Source organism: Cottoperca gobio, chromosome 2, assembly GCF_900634415.1.
Source record: "Cottoperca gobio chromosome 2, fCotGob3.1, whole genome shotgun sequence".
Lineage (NCBI taxonomy): Eukaryota > Metazoa > Chordata > Actinopteri > Perciformes > Bovichtidae > Cottoperca > Cottoperca gobio.
In genome coordinates, this window is record NC_041356.1 from 1,524,400 (window position 1) to 1,537,899 (window position 13,500).

A 13,500-nucleotide genomic window follows, 5' to 3' on the forward strand; every position below is an offset into this window, starting at 1 on the left:
ATATCGATGTGTTTGCATAATCTTAATCTGTAAAGATTCAGTTACATTTATTTGACAGCTGTAGCTATTTTTTTTTTTAAACATATGATAAGGGCATACAATACTAAACATTGTTAAAAATTAAACCAATCATTGTCCAACCTTGTGGCTTGTGACCTTTTACAAAATATATGTTTGTAGTTGAGACTCCTTGTTACATTTCAGATGTGATGTTGTCCACCGAGGAGACATTTCTCCTCTAATCTTCTCACATGGTTGCATTGAAATAACAGTTTGAGGCCCGAAGAGGTCTAATTATCCAACATTTTTACAAAGAAATCTAAGACAAACCCAATACAGCTTCGTGTAGCAGACTGTTCTTCTTTACTCACCCATAACGACCCCTTTAGATTTATCTGGTAACCCTTTGGAGAGGCCCGACCCCCAGGTTGGGAAACACTGAGCTAACTCAGCTAACTGTATATAAAGTAATTAAACTAGCTTCCCACTCGAGCAGCTACAACAGTAACTTGCTGCTTTAAGGTTGATGAAGAGGACATATTATGCTTTTGGGTTTTTTTGCCTTGTCTTGTAGTGCATGTAAAAGGTCTACAAAGTAAAAATGTTCACGCCAGCAGGAGTTTCTCTTACAGAAACACTACGCCTTGCTTAAAGTCCCTCCTTTTCGTCCTTAAATTGATGACGTCACCATGTAACACATTTGCAAAATTCCTCCTTGGCACTTCTTTTGGCTCACCCCCCAAACACAGCTAGATATCGCGGAAGCTGCAGCAGAGGCTGAATTGTTGGGTTAGTGGCGATACCAAAAAGGTATTGCTCTTACCATTCACAGCTTGTGAAAAGATTTTCCAGTACGACACGTTCAGGAGGCATGCTAAGAGTTTCTTGCAGCCTGCTATAGTCTGAACATGAAAGACAAATCAGCAGAATCTTTTGCAGCAGCTACATCAGAAGGGACAGGTCGCAATGTTGTCGAACCACCACCAGAGGAATGAAGTAGGTCAGGGGTCGGGAACCTATGGGTCTTTTGATGACGCGATATGGCTCGCAGACAATTTTGAGCTGACATTTTTTAACATGATTAACAAGTAATAAACAATTATACGATGTCATTTTAAAGTAAAACATTTAGCAGAGGATTTGTTTTTAGTTCTCCCCTCTCCTTTCCTCCGCTCTGTCTCTGACTGCACAGCGCACACACTTACACAAGTATGTGTGTGTGTGTGCGTGTGTGTGTGTGTGTGTGTAGGGGGCGGAGCCCTGCCCTTCGCGAAACAGCTGAGGAGAAACTGCGCAAAGCAAGCAGTAGAGGGGGGGGGGGGGGGTCAAACTCATTCACAGAGAGGGCCAACATTAAAAACTGGGACTACGTCGAGGGCCAAACACGGTCCACATTTATTGCACAGGGTACACATAAAGTGCAAAAAGATATGGAACAAATTAAGTCAACTGCAGACGGATTGCTGAGCAGTTCAATTAAAATATCTGAGCTGCAAAGTCGGCAAATGCTCTCAGTTGATGAGCAGAATGCTGTCGGGAACACAGCGGTGGAGATGTTTGTCAGTGTTTGGAAACACGTAGTGACCAAAGTTTCCTTCTGCATCAGAGTCTCCCACAGGCAGCTCGGCATCACACATGTCTGTGATCACACTGAAGCTGCAGGTTTAACAGTGAGATGCTTCGTTATGTCGCACAAACAGTCCAGCTCACATCGTCCCAGAGATCTGTGGTGTGTTTCCCTTTGCTTTCCAAAAACTTTCATTTCATTCACACATTTAGATACTTCCTCAAATGTCTTTTCCCGTGGTTGTGCCATGCATTACCAAAACCGGCGGGCCAGGTATGATAGACATATGATATTTTCTCGCGGGCCGGATATAATAATAATAATAATAATAATAATAATAATAATAATAATAATAATAATAATAATAATAATAATAATAATAATAATTAATAATAATAATAAATTGTATTTAGCCTTTCAAAGCTAAAAGCAATCTCAAGGCGCTAAAATGCAGGACAACAACAAAAACAACACCAACAACAACAGACATTAGAGGTTAAATAGGTCATAATTGCCTTGAGTTTGACACCCGTGCAGTAAACACTGAAATATGAGATAAATAACGTAAGCGTTTAGTTTATTTAATAAAAGAGCACGTGTTCAATGCAACACTGATACCGCTATTAGTACTCGGAGACGTGTTATTCTTAAAAAAATGCACGCATAAAGTTGCGTTCAAATTGATTAAATATATGGCTCTCAAGGAAATACATTAAAAAATATTTGGCTTTTATGGCTCTCCCAGCCAAAAAGGTTCCCGACCCCTGAAGTAGGTGGTAGTTACCACATGGAGAAGGAAGGGCTAGAACAGACCTGATCTTCTGGAGTCAAACGGTCTGGCAGTGGAATACATCATAACAAACCTTCATCCACAGATCAGTTCATCCTTGTATATTTCATATTATAAAACGGACATGTCAAATCAAGCAATCTGATTGGTTCTTAGCCGTGGTATAATGAGCGTATATCACAGGTAGAATTGTAGTTACTTTTCACAACAAGTCAGTATCCCTCCATGTCTCACAAAAAGCTACAACCGTTACAGATGTTAAATTAACAAACAAGTAGATTGATCAGTGCCTATCTCCAGAGAAAAAAGCCCCTAATAAACGACATGCAGAGCTACGTGAAGAGCAGGTAGACCAAACGGAAAAAAAACTAAACGAACAGAACACCGTGAAGTGCATAGCAACCACATCGCACTATGTTTTGTGCAGAACGCAACGGAGGGACTATTTTATTTTGAACATCATTATTTTATAATAAAAACTGTTTAAATTGGAGTGTGTATTTTTCTTTCATATTGCCATACTTGGTAACCGTTTTATAAAAGCAATAGCTCACTTCAGACCGTGATATATGATCATTATATCACAGTTAAGGGGCGTGGTTCAGCCCGACGCGAAGCGGAGGTATAATGTGTGATATAATGACCATATACCATGGACTGTCGTGAGCTATTGCTTAAACATACAGTGTGCATTTTGTCACTGTAACAAGTTGTCATCAAACTATTGAATATTCATTGATTGCATATGTGCTTTTTCATCATGTTTGTCCAAGAAACTTGCTCAAAACAAGAATTGTATTTTTAATACAAACATTATGCAATGAAAATTAATGTATTATTTACTTCAATATGTACTGTATATATAAATATGTACAAGGAAGGTGGATTCAGAACAGTTTCATTTTCTTTGTTTTCTTTTACAGGTGCTTTTATTATACTGAGTACATAAGTACTGTACTTTTTAAGGTACTTTACTTGAATATTTCAATGTTATGCTACTTTATAATTTGGCTCCACTACATTTTGGAGGCAAATATTGTACATTTACTCCACTACTAGTTACTTTGTAGATTTATATATAAATAAACTAAAACATAATGATGTATTATTATAGGTTAAGATAGCCAAGCATATTAAGTAATTAAAATCATCCCCACCTTTTCACGCTGCAACATTAAAGTGATGTATAATGCATCATTAGTTATAAATCAGTAATATGAAATATAGAAAACTGAAATCTGCGTTATGGGTACTTTTACTTTTAGTACATTTCAAGTATATTTTCACAGGCGGTATGGAAAAAGTAAAGCGCTTTTTCAACATTAAACCTGTGGACCTTTGAACCTGAAAATTAGCATAATATGTCCTCTTTAACACATTTATAATGAGAATGAGTACTTTATCCGGATCTGAATACAATAAATTGAGCTCAATGTGCCTGTGCATCTTGTGCTGTCCAGCAGCTAAAGAAAACTGAAGTAGAAACTTTACAGGCTCTATCAGGATTTGTCGATATCTTGCGTTTCTATTTTGGCTGTGGCTGAGTCTAGAATGTTCAGCAGTGCTCTCCTTAGAGACTGTTTGTGTTATGGATGAATCAGCTTCAGGGTGAACTTCAGAGAGAACAACTCTCTGTTCTGTATTATGGACTTCTTGCTGATGCTGAGCAGCAGCCTCTTTTGGACAATGCACCTCCCAGCTTTATCAAAGTTTCTCTTTATTTACATCTCCTCCTTGTTATCTCTATAGATTTGATAGGGCAACTTTTTGGGAATAAGGATTGTATCTGTGTTCATCTTATCACTGTATGTCAAGTACAAACTGTCCTTATGGTGTGTACATCAGTCTCAAATGACTGTTTGTTTAGCAAAACAGTGCATATCACTGCTGAAGACCGAGACAAAACTTTGATGAAGCAGTTATTAAATCCTTCTGAAGGATGTGTGGGTGGAAATGTTCTGGTACATTCTGGCTTCAAGTGGAAGAGTAATCCTTTTCCTAAATAAATACGAAGCAGAGCCGCAGTTTATGCTGGTGTGTGTTTGAACAATGCATTGAGTACTAATAACCTGACAAAGTGACAAGAACAGTGACAGACACACAGCGGTGTTTTGAGCTAAATGATAACGTCTGCCTGCTAACACGCTCGCAATGAAAATGCTAACATGCCGTTAGCATCTGTTCGTGTTTTTTGCATGCTAAACTTGCTAATTAGCAGTAAACACAGCAGTGAAATTCAACGTGACTCTCTGAGTGAGAGATGAGTAAATAATGAAGTTATAACCAATCAATTGTCAAAAGATAGATTTCAACAAGTGCTGCCGAGTCTGACTCGGAAAGCAATAGAACAAACATATTATATATATACACACAGGAATGTGGGGGTGCTAGGCACACTTAGTTCTGTGGATATTCTTCCCATACTATCTCAACAGGTGGAAGGGAGGTTAACTGAAACCGTCTTCACAGTCAAAATATCGAAATAGGAGACATTCTCACAGACATGAAGATGCAAGTATATATAGTATATATATAGTAGGCAAGATGAAGTCTCCCACAGGTGAAACACACACAGAGAACAAATAACAGAGAAAGAAGTAAAGTTATCATTGAATTGTATTACTAGGCCTCACAGTGGAAATTCACTACAGGGTCAAAACCAACTAACTTAACGCTTACATAAAAATGGTTAAATGAGACGAATTATATAATATATATATATATATATATATATATATATATATATATATATATATATATATATATGCTATAACAATGGGAATGCAGGTATTTGGTCATAAACCAAAGTTTTGGATAAATAAAAAATGCTGACCTTATGGTGTCAGAAGATTACAGAGATTCATCCTCTTGGCACAAAATGTCATAGAAATCCATCCAATAATTGTTGAGATATCTGCTCTGGATCAAGCGGGTGGAGCCACTGACCGGCACGTTACGATCTCGCAATAATTTGTGAATTGGCCTTTAAACATAGCGACACACACAGAGAGGGATTCTAAAGATCCGGGCAACACTTGTTCTTACATGTGCACATGAGCACAAACACACACATTGTGTACACGTTCACTTTTGATTGTTTAGTATCAGATATTATGTGGGTTTTTTTAATATACATGTTGTTTAATAGTTATTGATCTAATTATTAATCATTTCGTAATTTGTAGTCTAGAATATTTTATAAAACTATTTTATGAGACTACATTAACTTTAATACAAAGGTAGTGTCCCTAGAGGTGATTTGATGTAAATGAATAATTATATTAAATATGACTTTAATTTATTAATTATTATTAATAATAATTTCAATAATTATTGTTCTGCTGGTCATACGTGTTTTTTGCTGATGAAGATGGAGGGCATGTGTAATAATAAATGTTGTTCTTGATGTCAAGAAATATTACCATCCAGTCAACAAACCATTAATAAGGTTTAGAAATGTGTCTTCAGCCCAAACATCCCAGCAAGTTCCACCCACTTACACATTTGATCTATCAGCAGCTTTTCTTTGCCTTCCAAAACTCCCTACACGGATATCTCTCTAAAACAACATCAGACTTCCTGCTTTGTTCCAGGTTGAACAAGAGTGATAATTACCGCTTGAGGGCTATGTCACTTAAACACAGATGTCATTTTGGGGGAAGATTATGCTGTTGCCATTCAGTCTCGTCGTAAGAGGTGCTCATTTTGTTTAAATGAAGCGGATGCTATCATTATCTGTGTTGTCATCTGTGAAGCTTATTAAGACTTGATTTGAAGTCCAAGAGCGTGCGCACAACAGTAGCCTCAGTTGGCTTTCTTCACATGCAGGCAAATAATCAATGGTCCTATATTGGGGATTACATTACCTTTGTATTTATTATGTACAGAAGATTTAGGAAACATTTAATGTTTTGATTATAAAAGGAAAGATGGCAGCAAGATTGTCTAACTTCTTTATAGGTTTTCAATTGATGCGTCCAATGTTGTTGTTACTAATATCAATGATGGCCAAAACTATTAAAAAATATGACCAAAGTTGCAATCATTTAAATAACTTCCCACTTTGGAAAGCCTTTTAAAGGATTTTCTTTCATTTCAGCAACATAGTAACTTCGGTATGAACAACCTGCACTGAAAGCTTAATGTACTGGAGTCTATTATTATCATAATGCTACAAAAAAAAAGGAAAGCATTTTACTTCACTAACCAATGAAGTGATGAATTAGAAAACCGTAGTCATTTGCCTCCATCAGATTACATCTCTTATTTCTTTTCTGCTTGTAAAAAGGGGAAAGTGTTACAGAAATATTGTTTTTGGGCAGATTGAGGCAGATGGATAATGAGAATTGCTGGCTGGCCTCAGGCTCTGTCAGTCTGGATCCCTCAGCTGTCAGGACTGCAGCCCTGACGTCTCTGTCCTGCTGTGTTTGCTGGTGGAGATGAGAGCAAGAAATTATCAAATCAGGGGGGTGTTTGGAGATCAAGCACAGTGTCCAATTTAAGTCAACTCAGGGTATCAGCTCATATTATGCCTTTGTACTTTTGATTTGCACCGAAGTTAGTGATGCTGCCCTTCCAAATCTACATTATGTCAATGTAAATTAGCTTAAGTGTGTGTATAAATTAGCCACACAAACAAACTGATAGGTGCTCATAACTGCATTGAGATCTGTTTTCTCTTACAGTAACTGGCTGTGGGCTCAGCACAGTGAATGGGAGTTGTCTGACACCTCCAGGTGCCAAAGCTCTATACTTTAATGCTAAAGCCATTTTGTCAGAGGCTGTAAATACAGGCTGCAGTCTGATGGCAGCTCACAGAGAGCTCAGCTTTTTATACTACATTTGAAGCTAAAGACATCTTCTAACACATAAACTGACAGAGTGGCTCTTAGAGGAGAAACCGAACCTGTGCAGGTAAATGAGGCTAAGGCTCACTTTGGTAACAGGTCCTTTTCTCATTTTCCACTTCAGATAGTACCCCCTGTTTGATGTAGCCCGGCCCCTTGAAACTACCATGTAAATTCAGAAATGTGGGAGGCCGTGGATCAGGAGGAAGAGCGGTCGTCCACTATTCGGAGCGTCAGCGGTTCGATCCCTGGCCCCTGAGGTTTACGTAGCGAAGTGTCCTTGGGCAAGATACTGAACCCCGAAGTGTGTGTGTGTGTGTGTGTGTGTGTGTGTGTGTGTGTGTGTGTGTGTGTGTGTGTGTGTGTGTGTGTGTGTGTGTGTGTGTGTGGCACCTTGTATGGTAGCCTCCATAACGCGTGTCGTGAAAGCACTTTGAGTGGTCGCAAAGACCAGAAAAGCTCTATATAAATGCAGTTAATTTGTCAATTGTAGGCCGTGGTTTATAGCGTAGTTTTGGCAATTCTTTTTTATGTGGGAAAAAATGTGATCGCTATTGACGGTAGTTTGCTAAAAGGCAAGATGTCCAGTGATACACTAGTGAAGATTCTTTCTGACCAATCAGTGTCCTGTAGTGTTTTAACTCCAAAAAAAATATTAATTGCGCTTTAAGAAATGATATGGTTACAGGGCATACAAAATGTATGAAAATAAAATATGTATATATGATAAGATAAAATACAGGTACATCATTAATTGTCATCCATACATTAACACTAGGGAGAGCCTCATACCAAAGCCTCGCACGGCTCTTAAAAACTCACGTTGTGGGTTCGCTCTGGGTCAAGAGTTGATCTCGCTCTGGTGCCCAAGATGCTTGTTAATGCCAGGTCTGAACAGGGCCGACAGTATGTGGGTATCCCTTTTTGGATATGGTCATTAGTAAGCATGGCACGTAATCCCGAAGCCATGAGAGTCAACACTCATTGACATCTGGTTTGGCGGCAGATGGTGGCATTAAGAATTCACAGTATGGCTGAATCCAAACCGCAGTCTTATTTTAACGTCCACAATTCTGCAACTTCAGAGAGCGGACATCCTCTGCTCATGCTCACCTCAAACACGAGGCTTTCAGCTCCATTTTATTTCACATGCTGCAACTCTCTGCAGTACAGCATGTGTTTAGATGCACTGCTGGCGTTACATATTTAAATGATATTCTGTCGCACACTCTGCATACATGAGTGGGCCTAAGTGAAGAATAATTAAGCATTGCACTTCTTGATGCTGAATTACTAGTTTTGTGCCCCCTCAGAAAAGTCATGCAAGGATGCCAAATGAGTCAGTAATTATCTAATGAAAGCATACAGTGAGCAAGTATTCGGAGAAAGTAATTTACCATTAGATTTAATGATGATCTCAATATAGTAATTATTACCGAATGAAACAGTAATTACAGAAAGCATTTATTAATGTAATTCGCTCTAACCTCCCAGTTCAGATCAGTGATTGCCAGCGTTGTATCACAGGCGGAGCAGAGCACACCAGATATTAATACTGTGTAGAAAACACCACAAATTAATGCGTGGTTCAATTGAGCCAATGTGCCTGATTACAAAGTATTTTACTGGACGAGAGGAGAACTCATGGGTACTAAGGCTTTCCTCATTAGCGTGAGTTCAAACCCAACCCGCAGCCATTTGCTGCCCCCTTTCCTGTCTGTCTTCAGCTGTATCTAATTAAGGCAAAACGTTTTATTGTTGGAGGTCTACCGTTTTAATCAAAGTTTATGGAATGTTCTTGTACTTGTATTTGTTTCAGAAAGAGAATCATCCAAAAAACTGCAGAATTTCTAAACACAATATATTCAAGTATTTTTTATTAGTAATAATGATAATTATGATTTGAAAAGTGGTTACTGTACACTAAAATTTCTGATCATTTACCGATATTTAATGAGACTCACAGAAATAATCTGTTAATCTTTAACACTGAGTGTGAGAACAATTTGGATGATTTCAGGTCAAAACGGGAAAATTATCTTCATAAGAAAAGATCCTGGTCATCGGTTTAGCCAATAATAATTTTGTGTATTAATTTGGTAGTATATTCAATCGGTGTTTAAATAATGCTCTAAAGTTAGGCTAAATTTTGGCAATTTAAAAAACTGGAATGGCCACATTGACAGGGGACCTCTTACCTCAAGATATCTGAAAAAATGGGTTCTATGGATACCCCCGAGTCTCCCCTTAATAGACATGCCCACTTTATGCTAATCACATGTGTTATTTTTGCCTTTTCTAAAAATGCTGTATTTGAATATTTCTGCATGCTGGGGTCCCTGAACACTCTTGGAATTGCATACATTGGGTATAACTGGAAAGCTTGAGGATCCAATGAGCCCAATTATATTCATGTGTGATGATGTTAGTCCCCATAGTAATCATTTAATTTAAGTGAGACCATTTATTAAAAACTTCGCTGTATAAAATGCAAATCTGGCAGAAATCTCCAAATGTCAAAAGCTTTTAAGGCCAAATAACAGTAAGTTTTTCTATGGTATTCCTCAAGGTCTTGATGTCCTAATGTAGTATTTTGGAGGGATTTCTGACAATTTTCAATTGATTCAATCAATTCTTGAGTGGTCAAAAATGGATATATTTTGCACCAAATCCGTGTAACAAACGATATCAACATAAAATTTGCTGCAACAATTTATGAGACATAATAGAGCATGGGTTCATCATATACTTCCACATGATGTCCTAAGCCCTTATACACTCAACTCTTTCAAATTTGAATAGGCGCCTAACCAAAACACAAAGATTATTACATATATGACTAGAACGACTTGACCCACAGTGCTGAGCTGCATCTCAAATTAATCTTCAGAGTCTCAGTTTTCAGAGGATGTACACCACTTCTATGTGGCATAAACTGTTGACCTGCTATTCCCCTCTATAGATCCCCTAGAAAAAAACCCATAAAGATTTAGTTTGTAACAGAAGTGTGACATCATCAGCAAACTGTTTTATCATGATCACGAGTTGATTGGCGGCAATATTATTTAGGCTAATACACCGTCTAATCTCCTTTGTAGATTGCCGACTTTCAAAGAAACTTCACGTTCTTTCAGTATGTGATATAAATATTCATCAGATATGCGGCTTGATATACAAATGTATGTTCTTGACATTTTCTTTCTATCATCTTTAAGCAACTACTTCAAATTGAATTCTCACATCTCAATCTCGGACAGGTCGCCCGTCTTCATTATTACAAAACCAAACATGGCCGGTATTCCCTCAGATCTGGAAAGTTATTAAGATCTTATTATCTTTTTCATAAAAAAAGAAGAAGAAAAAAAAGAAGAAATTGTCATAGCATTTTGTGTCAGCTTTAGATTCAGTAACCCTAATCCCCATTGATATACTCTTCAAAAATCTTAAATTATGTCGTAGTAAAACTTTATTTAAAGTCTAAATCCCTCTTATATCCCCTTTCTCACTTTAATTCCACCTTGAATACGGAGAAAGGTCATGGAAGGACGACGAGGAATACATTTCTAAAAAAGCCTGACAGGAATTATTACCACTGGGCAGATTTGTGGGAAGGCAAGCCATTCTAATATCAAGCAGCTTAAGCCCACGGCCCCACCAACACTGCCTTCACTCCTCAGTGCCCCCCTCCCCATCATCATCCTGATAACACTGCAGCCGCTGAAACACCGGCCAGAAGGCAACATTAAGAGAAGGAGGGAATGTGTGTGCTGGGGTAAGGAGGGAGGGGGGTGGGCACAGCTTGCAAAGGCAAATTACATAGTTGGGTGACCATATTACTGTATGGCTGACTTCAGCAGATGGGGGAAGCATTCATGAAACAGATAATGGTGATGGCAGCTCACTAAAACACCCACAGAGAGGATTACATGACCTATGTTGGAGAAATATTCTTTTGGTTAAGAACACAGTGTGACTTTAATAGCCACAATGTTAAGTACGAGACGTACCGTTGCTCACGCTTCAGGCATGGAAAGGCTTCCATCCCAGGACAGCTGTGACGGGAAGGTACAGTCTGTACATTTACATTCTACCCTGCTCATGATTCCTGGTCGTTCACCCATCTGCAGTTCAGTTCATGCGATACAGTTCCGATGAAAAGTTGTGCTCCCCGGAAGATGACTCCTACTGCTTTCAGTGACCCACAAAAAGAAGTTTATATTATAGTGACATTTATCTGTCAATATTCTTCTTTCACCTCCTCTTGGGGCCAACATCTTGACTTTCCAAGGATCTTAAAGAGCCACATTACGCATCGTGCTCCCCATAGGATCAACCATTTTCATTTGATCTTTTTTTTTCTGTCGCTGCCTTTAGGACACATATAATCTTTTAATCCCATTTTGTGAAGGTGAAAATCATGCTCATGTTGTTTATTCCATGGATCATTAACGGCTGTAATACACACTGCAGCCTCCGGGGGAGCTAGATGGTTCGTCGTTGTTGGGTTATCTGAGAATGTCTGCACTTAGTAAAATAAATAATTCCCAAATGCTGACATTTTTTATTTTACCTGCAAAAAAAGGAGAAACACGGAAATAGATAACAGATGTTTGATATTCCAAAAAGTTTGAAATTTGGAGATGTTTTCTAATGATAAAAGTTATTTTCTCTGATCACTGAAGTCATTTTTAATAAACTTGGTCCATGATAGCAGATCATTAGCTGATATCACTGAACACGTGCTTTGTGGACATAATTACTTAAAGTCTCACTCATCAAGATAACTCTTTCCATCACATCAGGAGAATCAGACGCACTCCACCAAACCTTATCTTCCCAACTGCGATCCTATTTAAAGCCTCTCTCCTTTTATCTGTGTTTGACAGACAGCTCCAGAGCAGCGCTGATATCATAGAGGAGTGTCAAATAGTTTCTCAGCTTGAGGACGCAAGTGCAAATGTTGGCCACCTCTGTCTAAATCAAACGCATCTTTATTCCTTTCATGCTGCAGACAGTCTGAAAAAGAAATAAACCAGGCTGCAGCATGAATACTAATAGCAACCGCTCTGCTATGTATTGCTAATGTGGTCAGAAAACTTTTGCACTAGGAAATCACTGAATGTGCAAATCAGGAAATCTAAATTATGTTTGATTAAAATGAATGTGCTTTTTAAATAGCTCTGTTATGCAGAATTGTGCAAATTTATTTAGTCCAGAGGAGGATAAATGGTATACCGAAGGAGAGTTATGTCAGTGTAAAATATTAATTTGTAGGACACACAGGACTTCAAAGCAAGCAGAGCTGCAACACCTCAAGACATATTTCAATGAATAAGTCCCAAGTATTCACAGGGTCCAAGCAGAACTTTGGTTCTCTGCTGCCAAGTCTGACTCAGTGAGGAGTATTTTAAGTGTATGTTAGTGGCACACGAGTCTTGAGTTTCCTCTTTCCCCCCGTGACACCTTGAACCCTGTATCCAAGTATAGCCTCCACAGCCATGTGCCCAAAATTGATAGGGTTAATCCTCTGGAATGCTTTAATGTGATCAGTACATTTTATGGCAGTGTGCAAACTTGATATTTATGGCCTAGATGAAAATTCATGAAGGTTTACGAAAACATTAGGGCTTACACAACAGAACATGCATGTGTTCATAACACTTTTTGGAAATTCATAGGTTTCAAGATTATGGAGGATGGGTTGGATTGATCACATTTTAAGTTTTAATTTGCATCCTTATTTATTTACTTTTCCCTTTTATTTATGTTCCCTTTTAAATTTATTTTAATTTTTTTAATTATTACATTATTAAATGTATGTATTTATTCATGCATTTATGTATTTATTTCTGCATTATGTGGGATATGTAACAGGTCAAAGGGTCACCAGTAAATATGACATCATTAATTTATCATTGTCTGCATACAATTTCATGGCAATGTCGTGTTTTGGCTACTACTTTTAACGACATTTTTCTCCAGACTGACATGTTGGCTGGCAAGATTGATTAAATTAAAAAAATGTTTTTATTAATTTATAGTCACAAGAATGTGACTGACGTTCGAATCAAATTTTTTTAACTGCATCGCATTCTTTGGGAGTAACTTTTAATCTAATTATATTCTAAATAAAATGCTCCGTCAGCAAAGATATTATTCAATTTATTTATTTTACTAGCGGTAGCTGTCATTGATTAGGAATTTATTTTTGTAGCCCTGGGTGGTTAATCATACCTGTCCTTAATCACCACACCCTTCCTCACACATTATTGGTTAATATCCCAGGGAATGCTTCG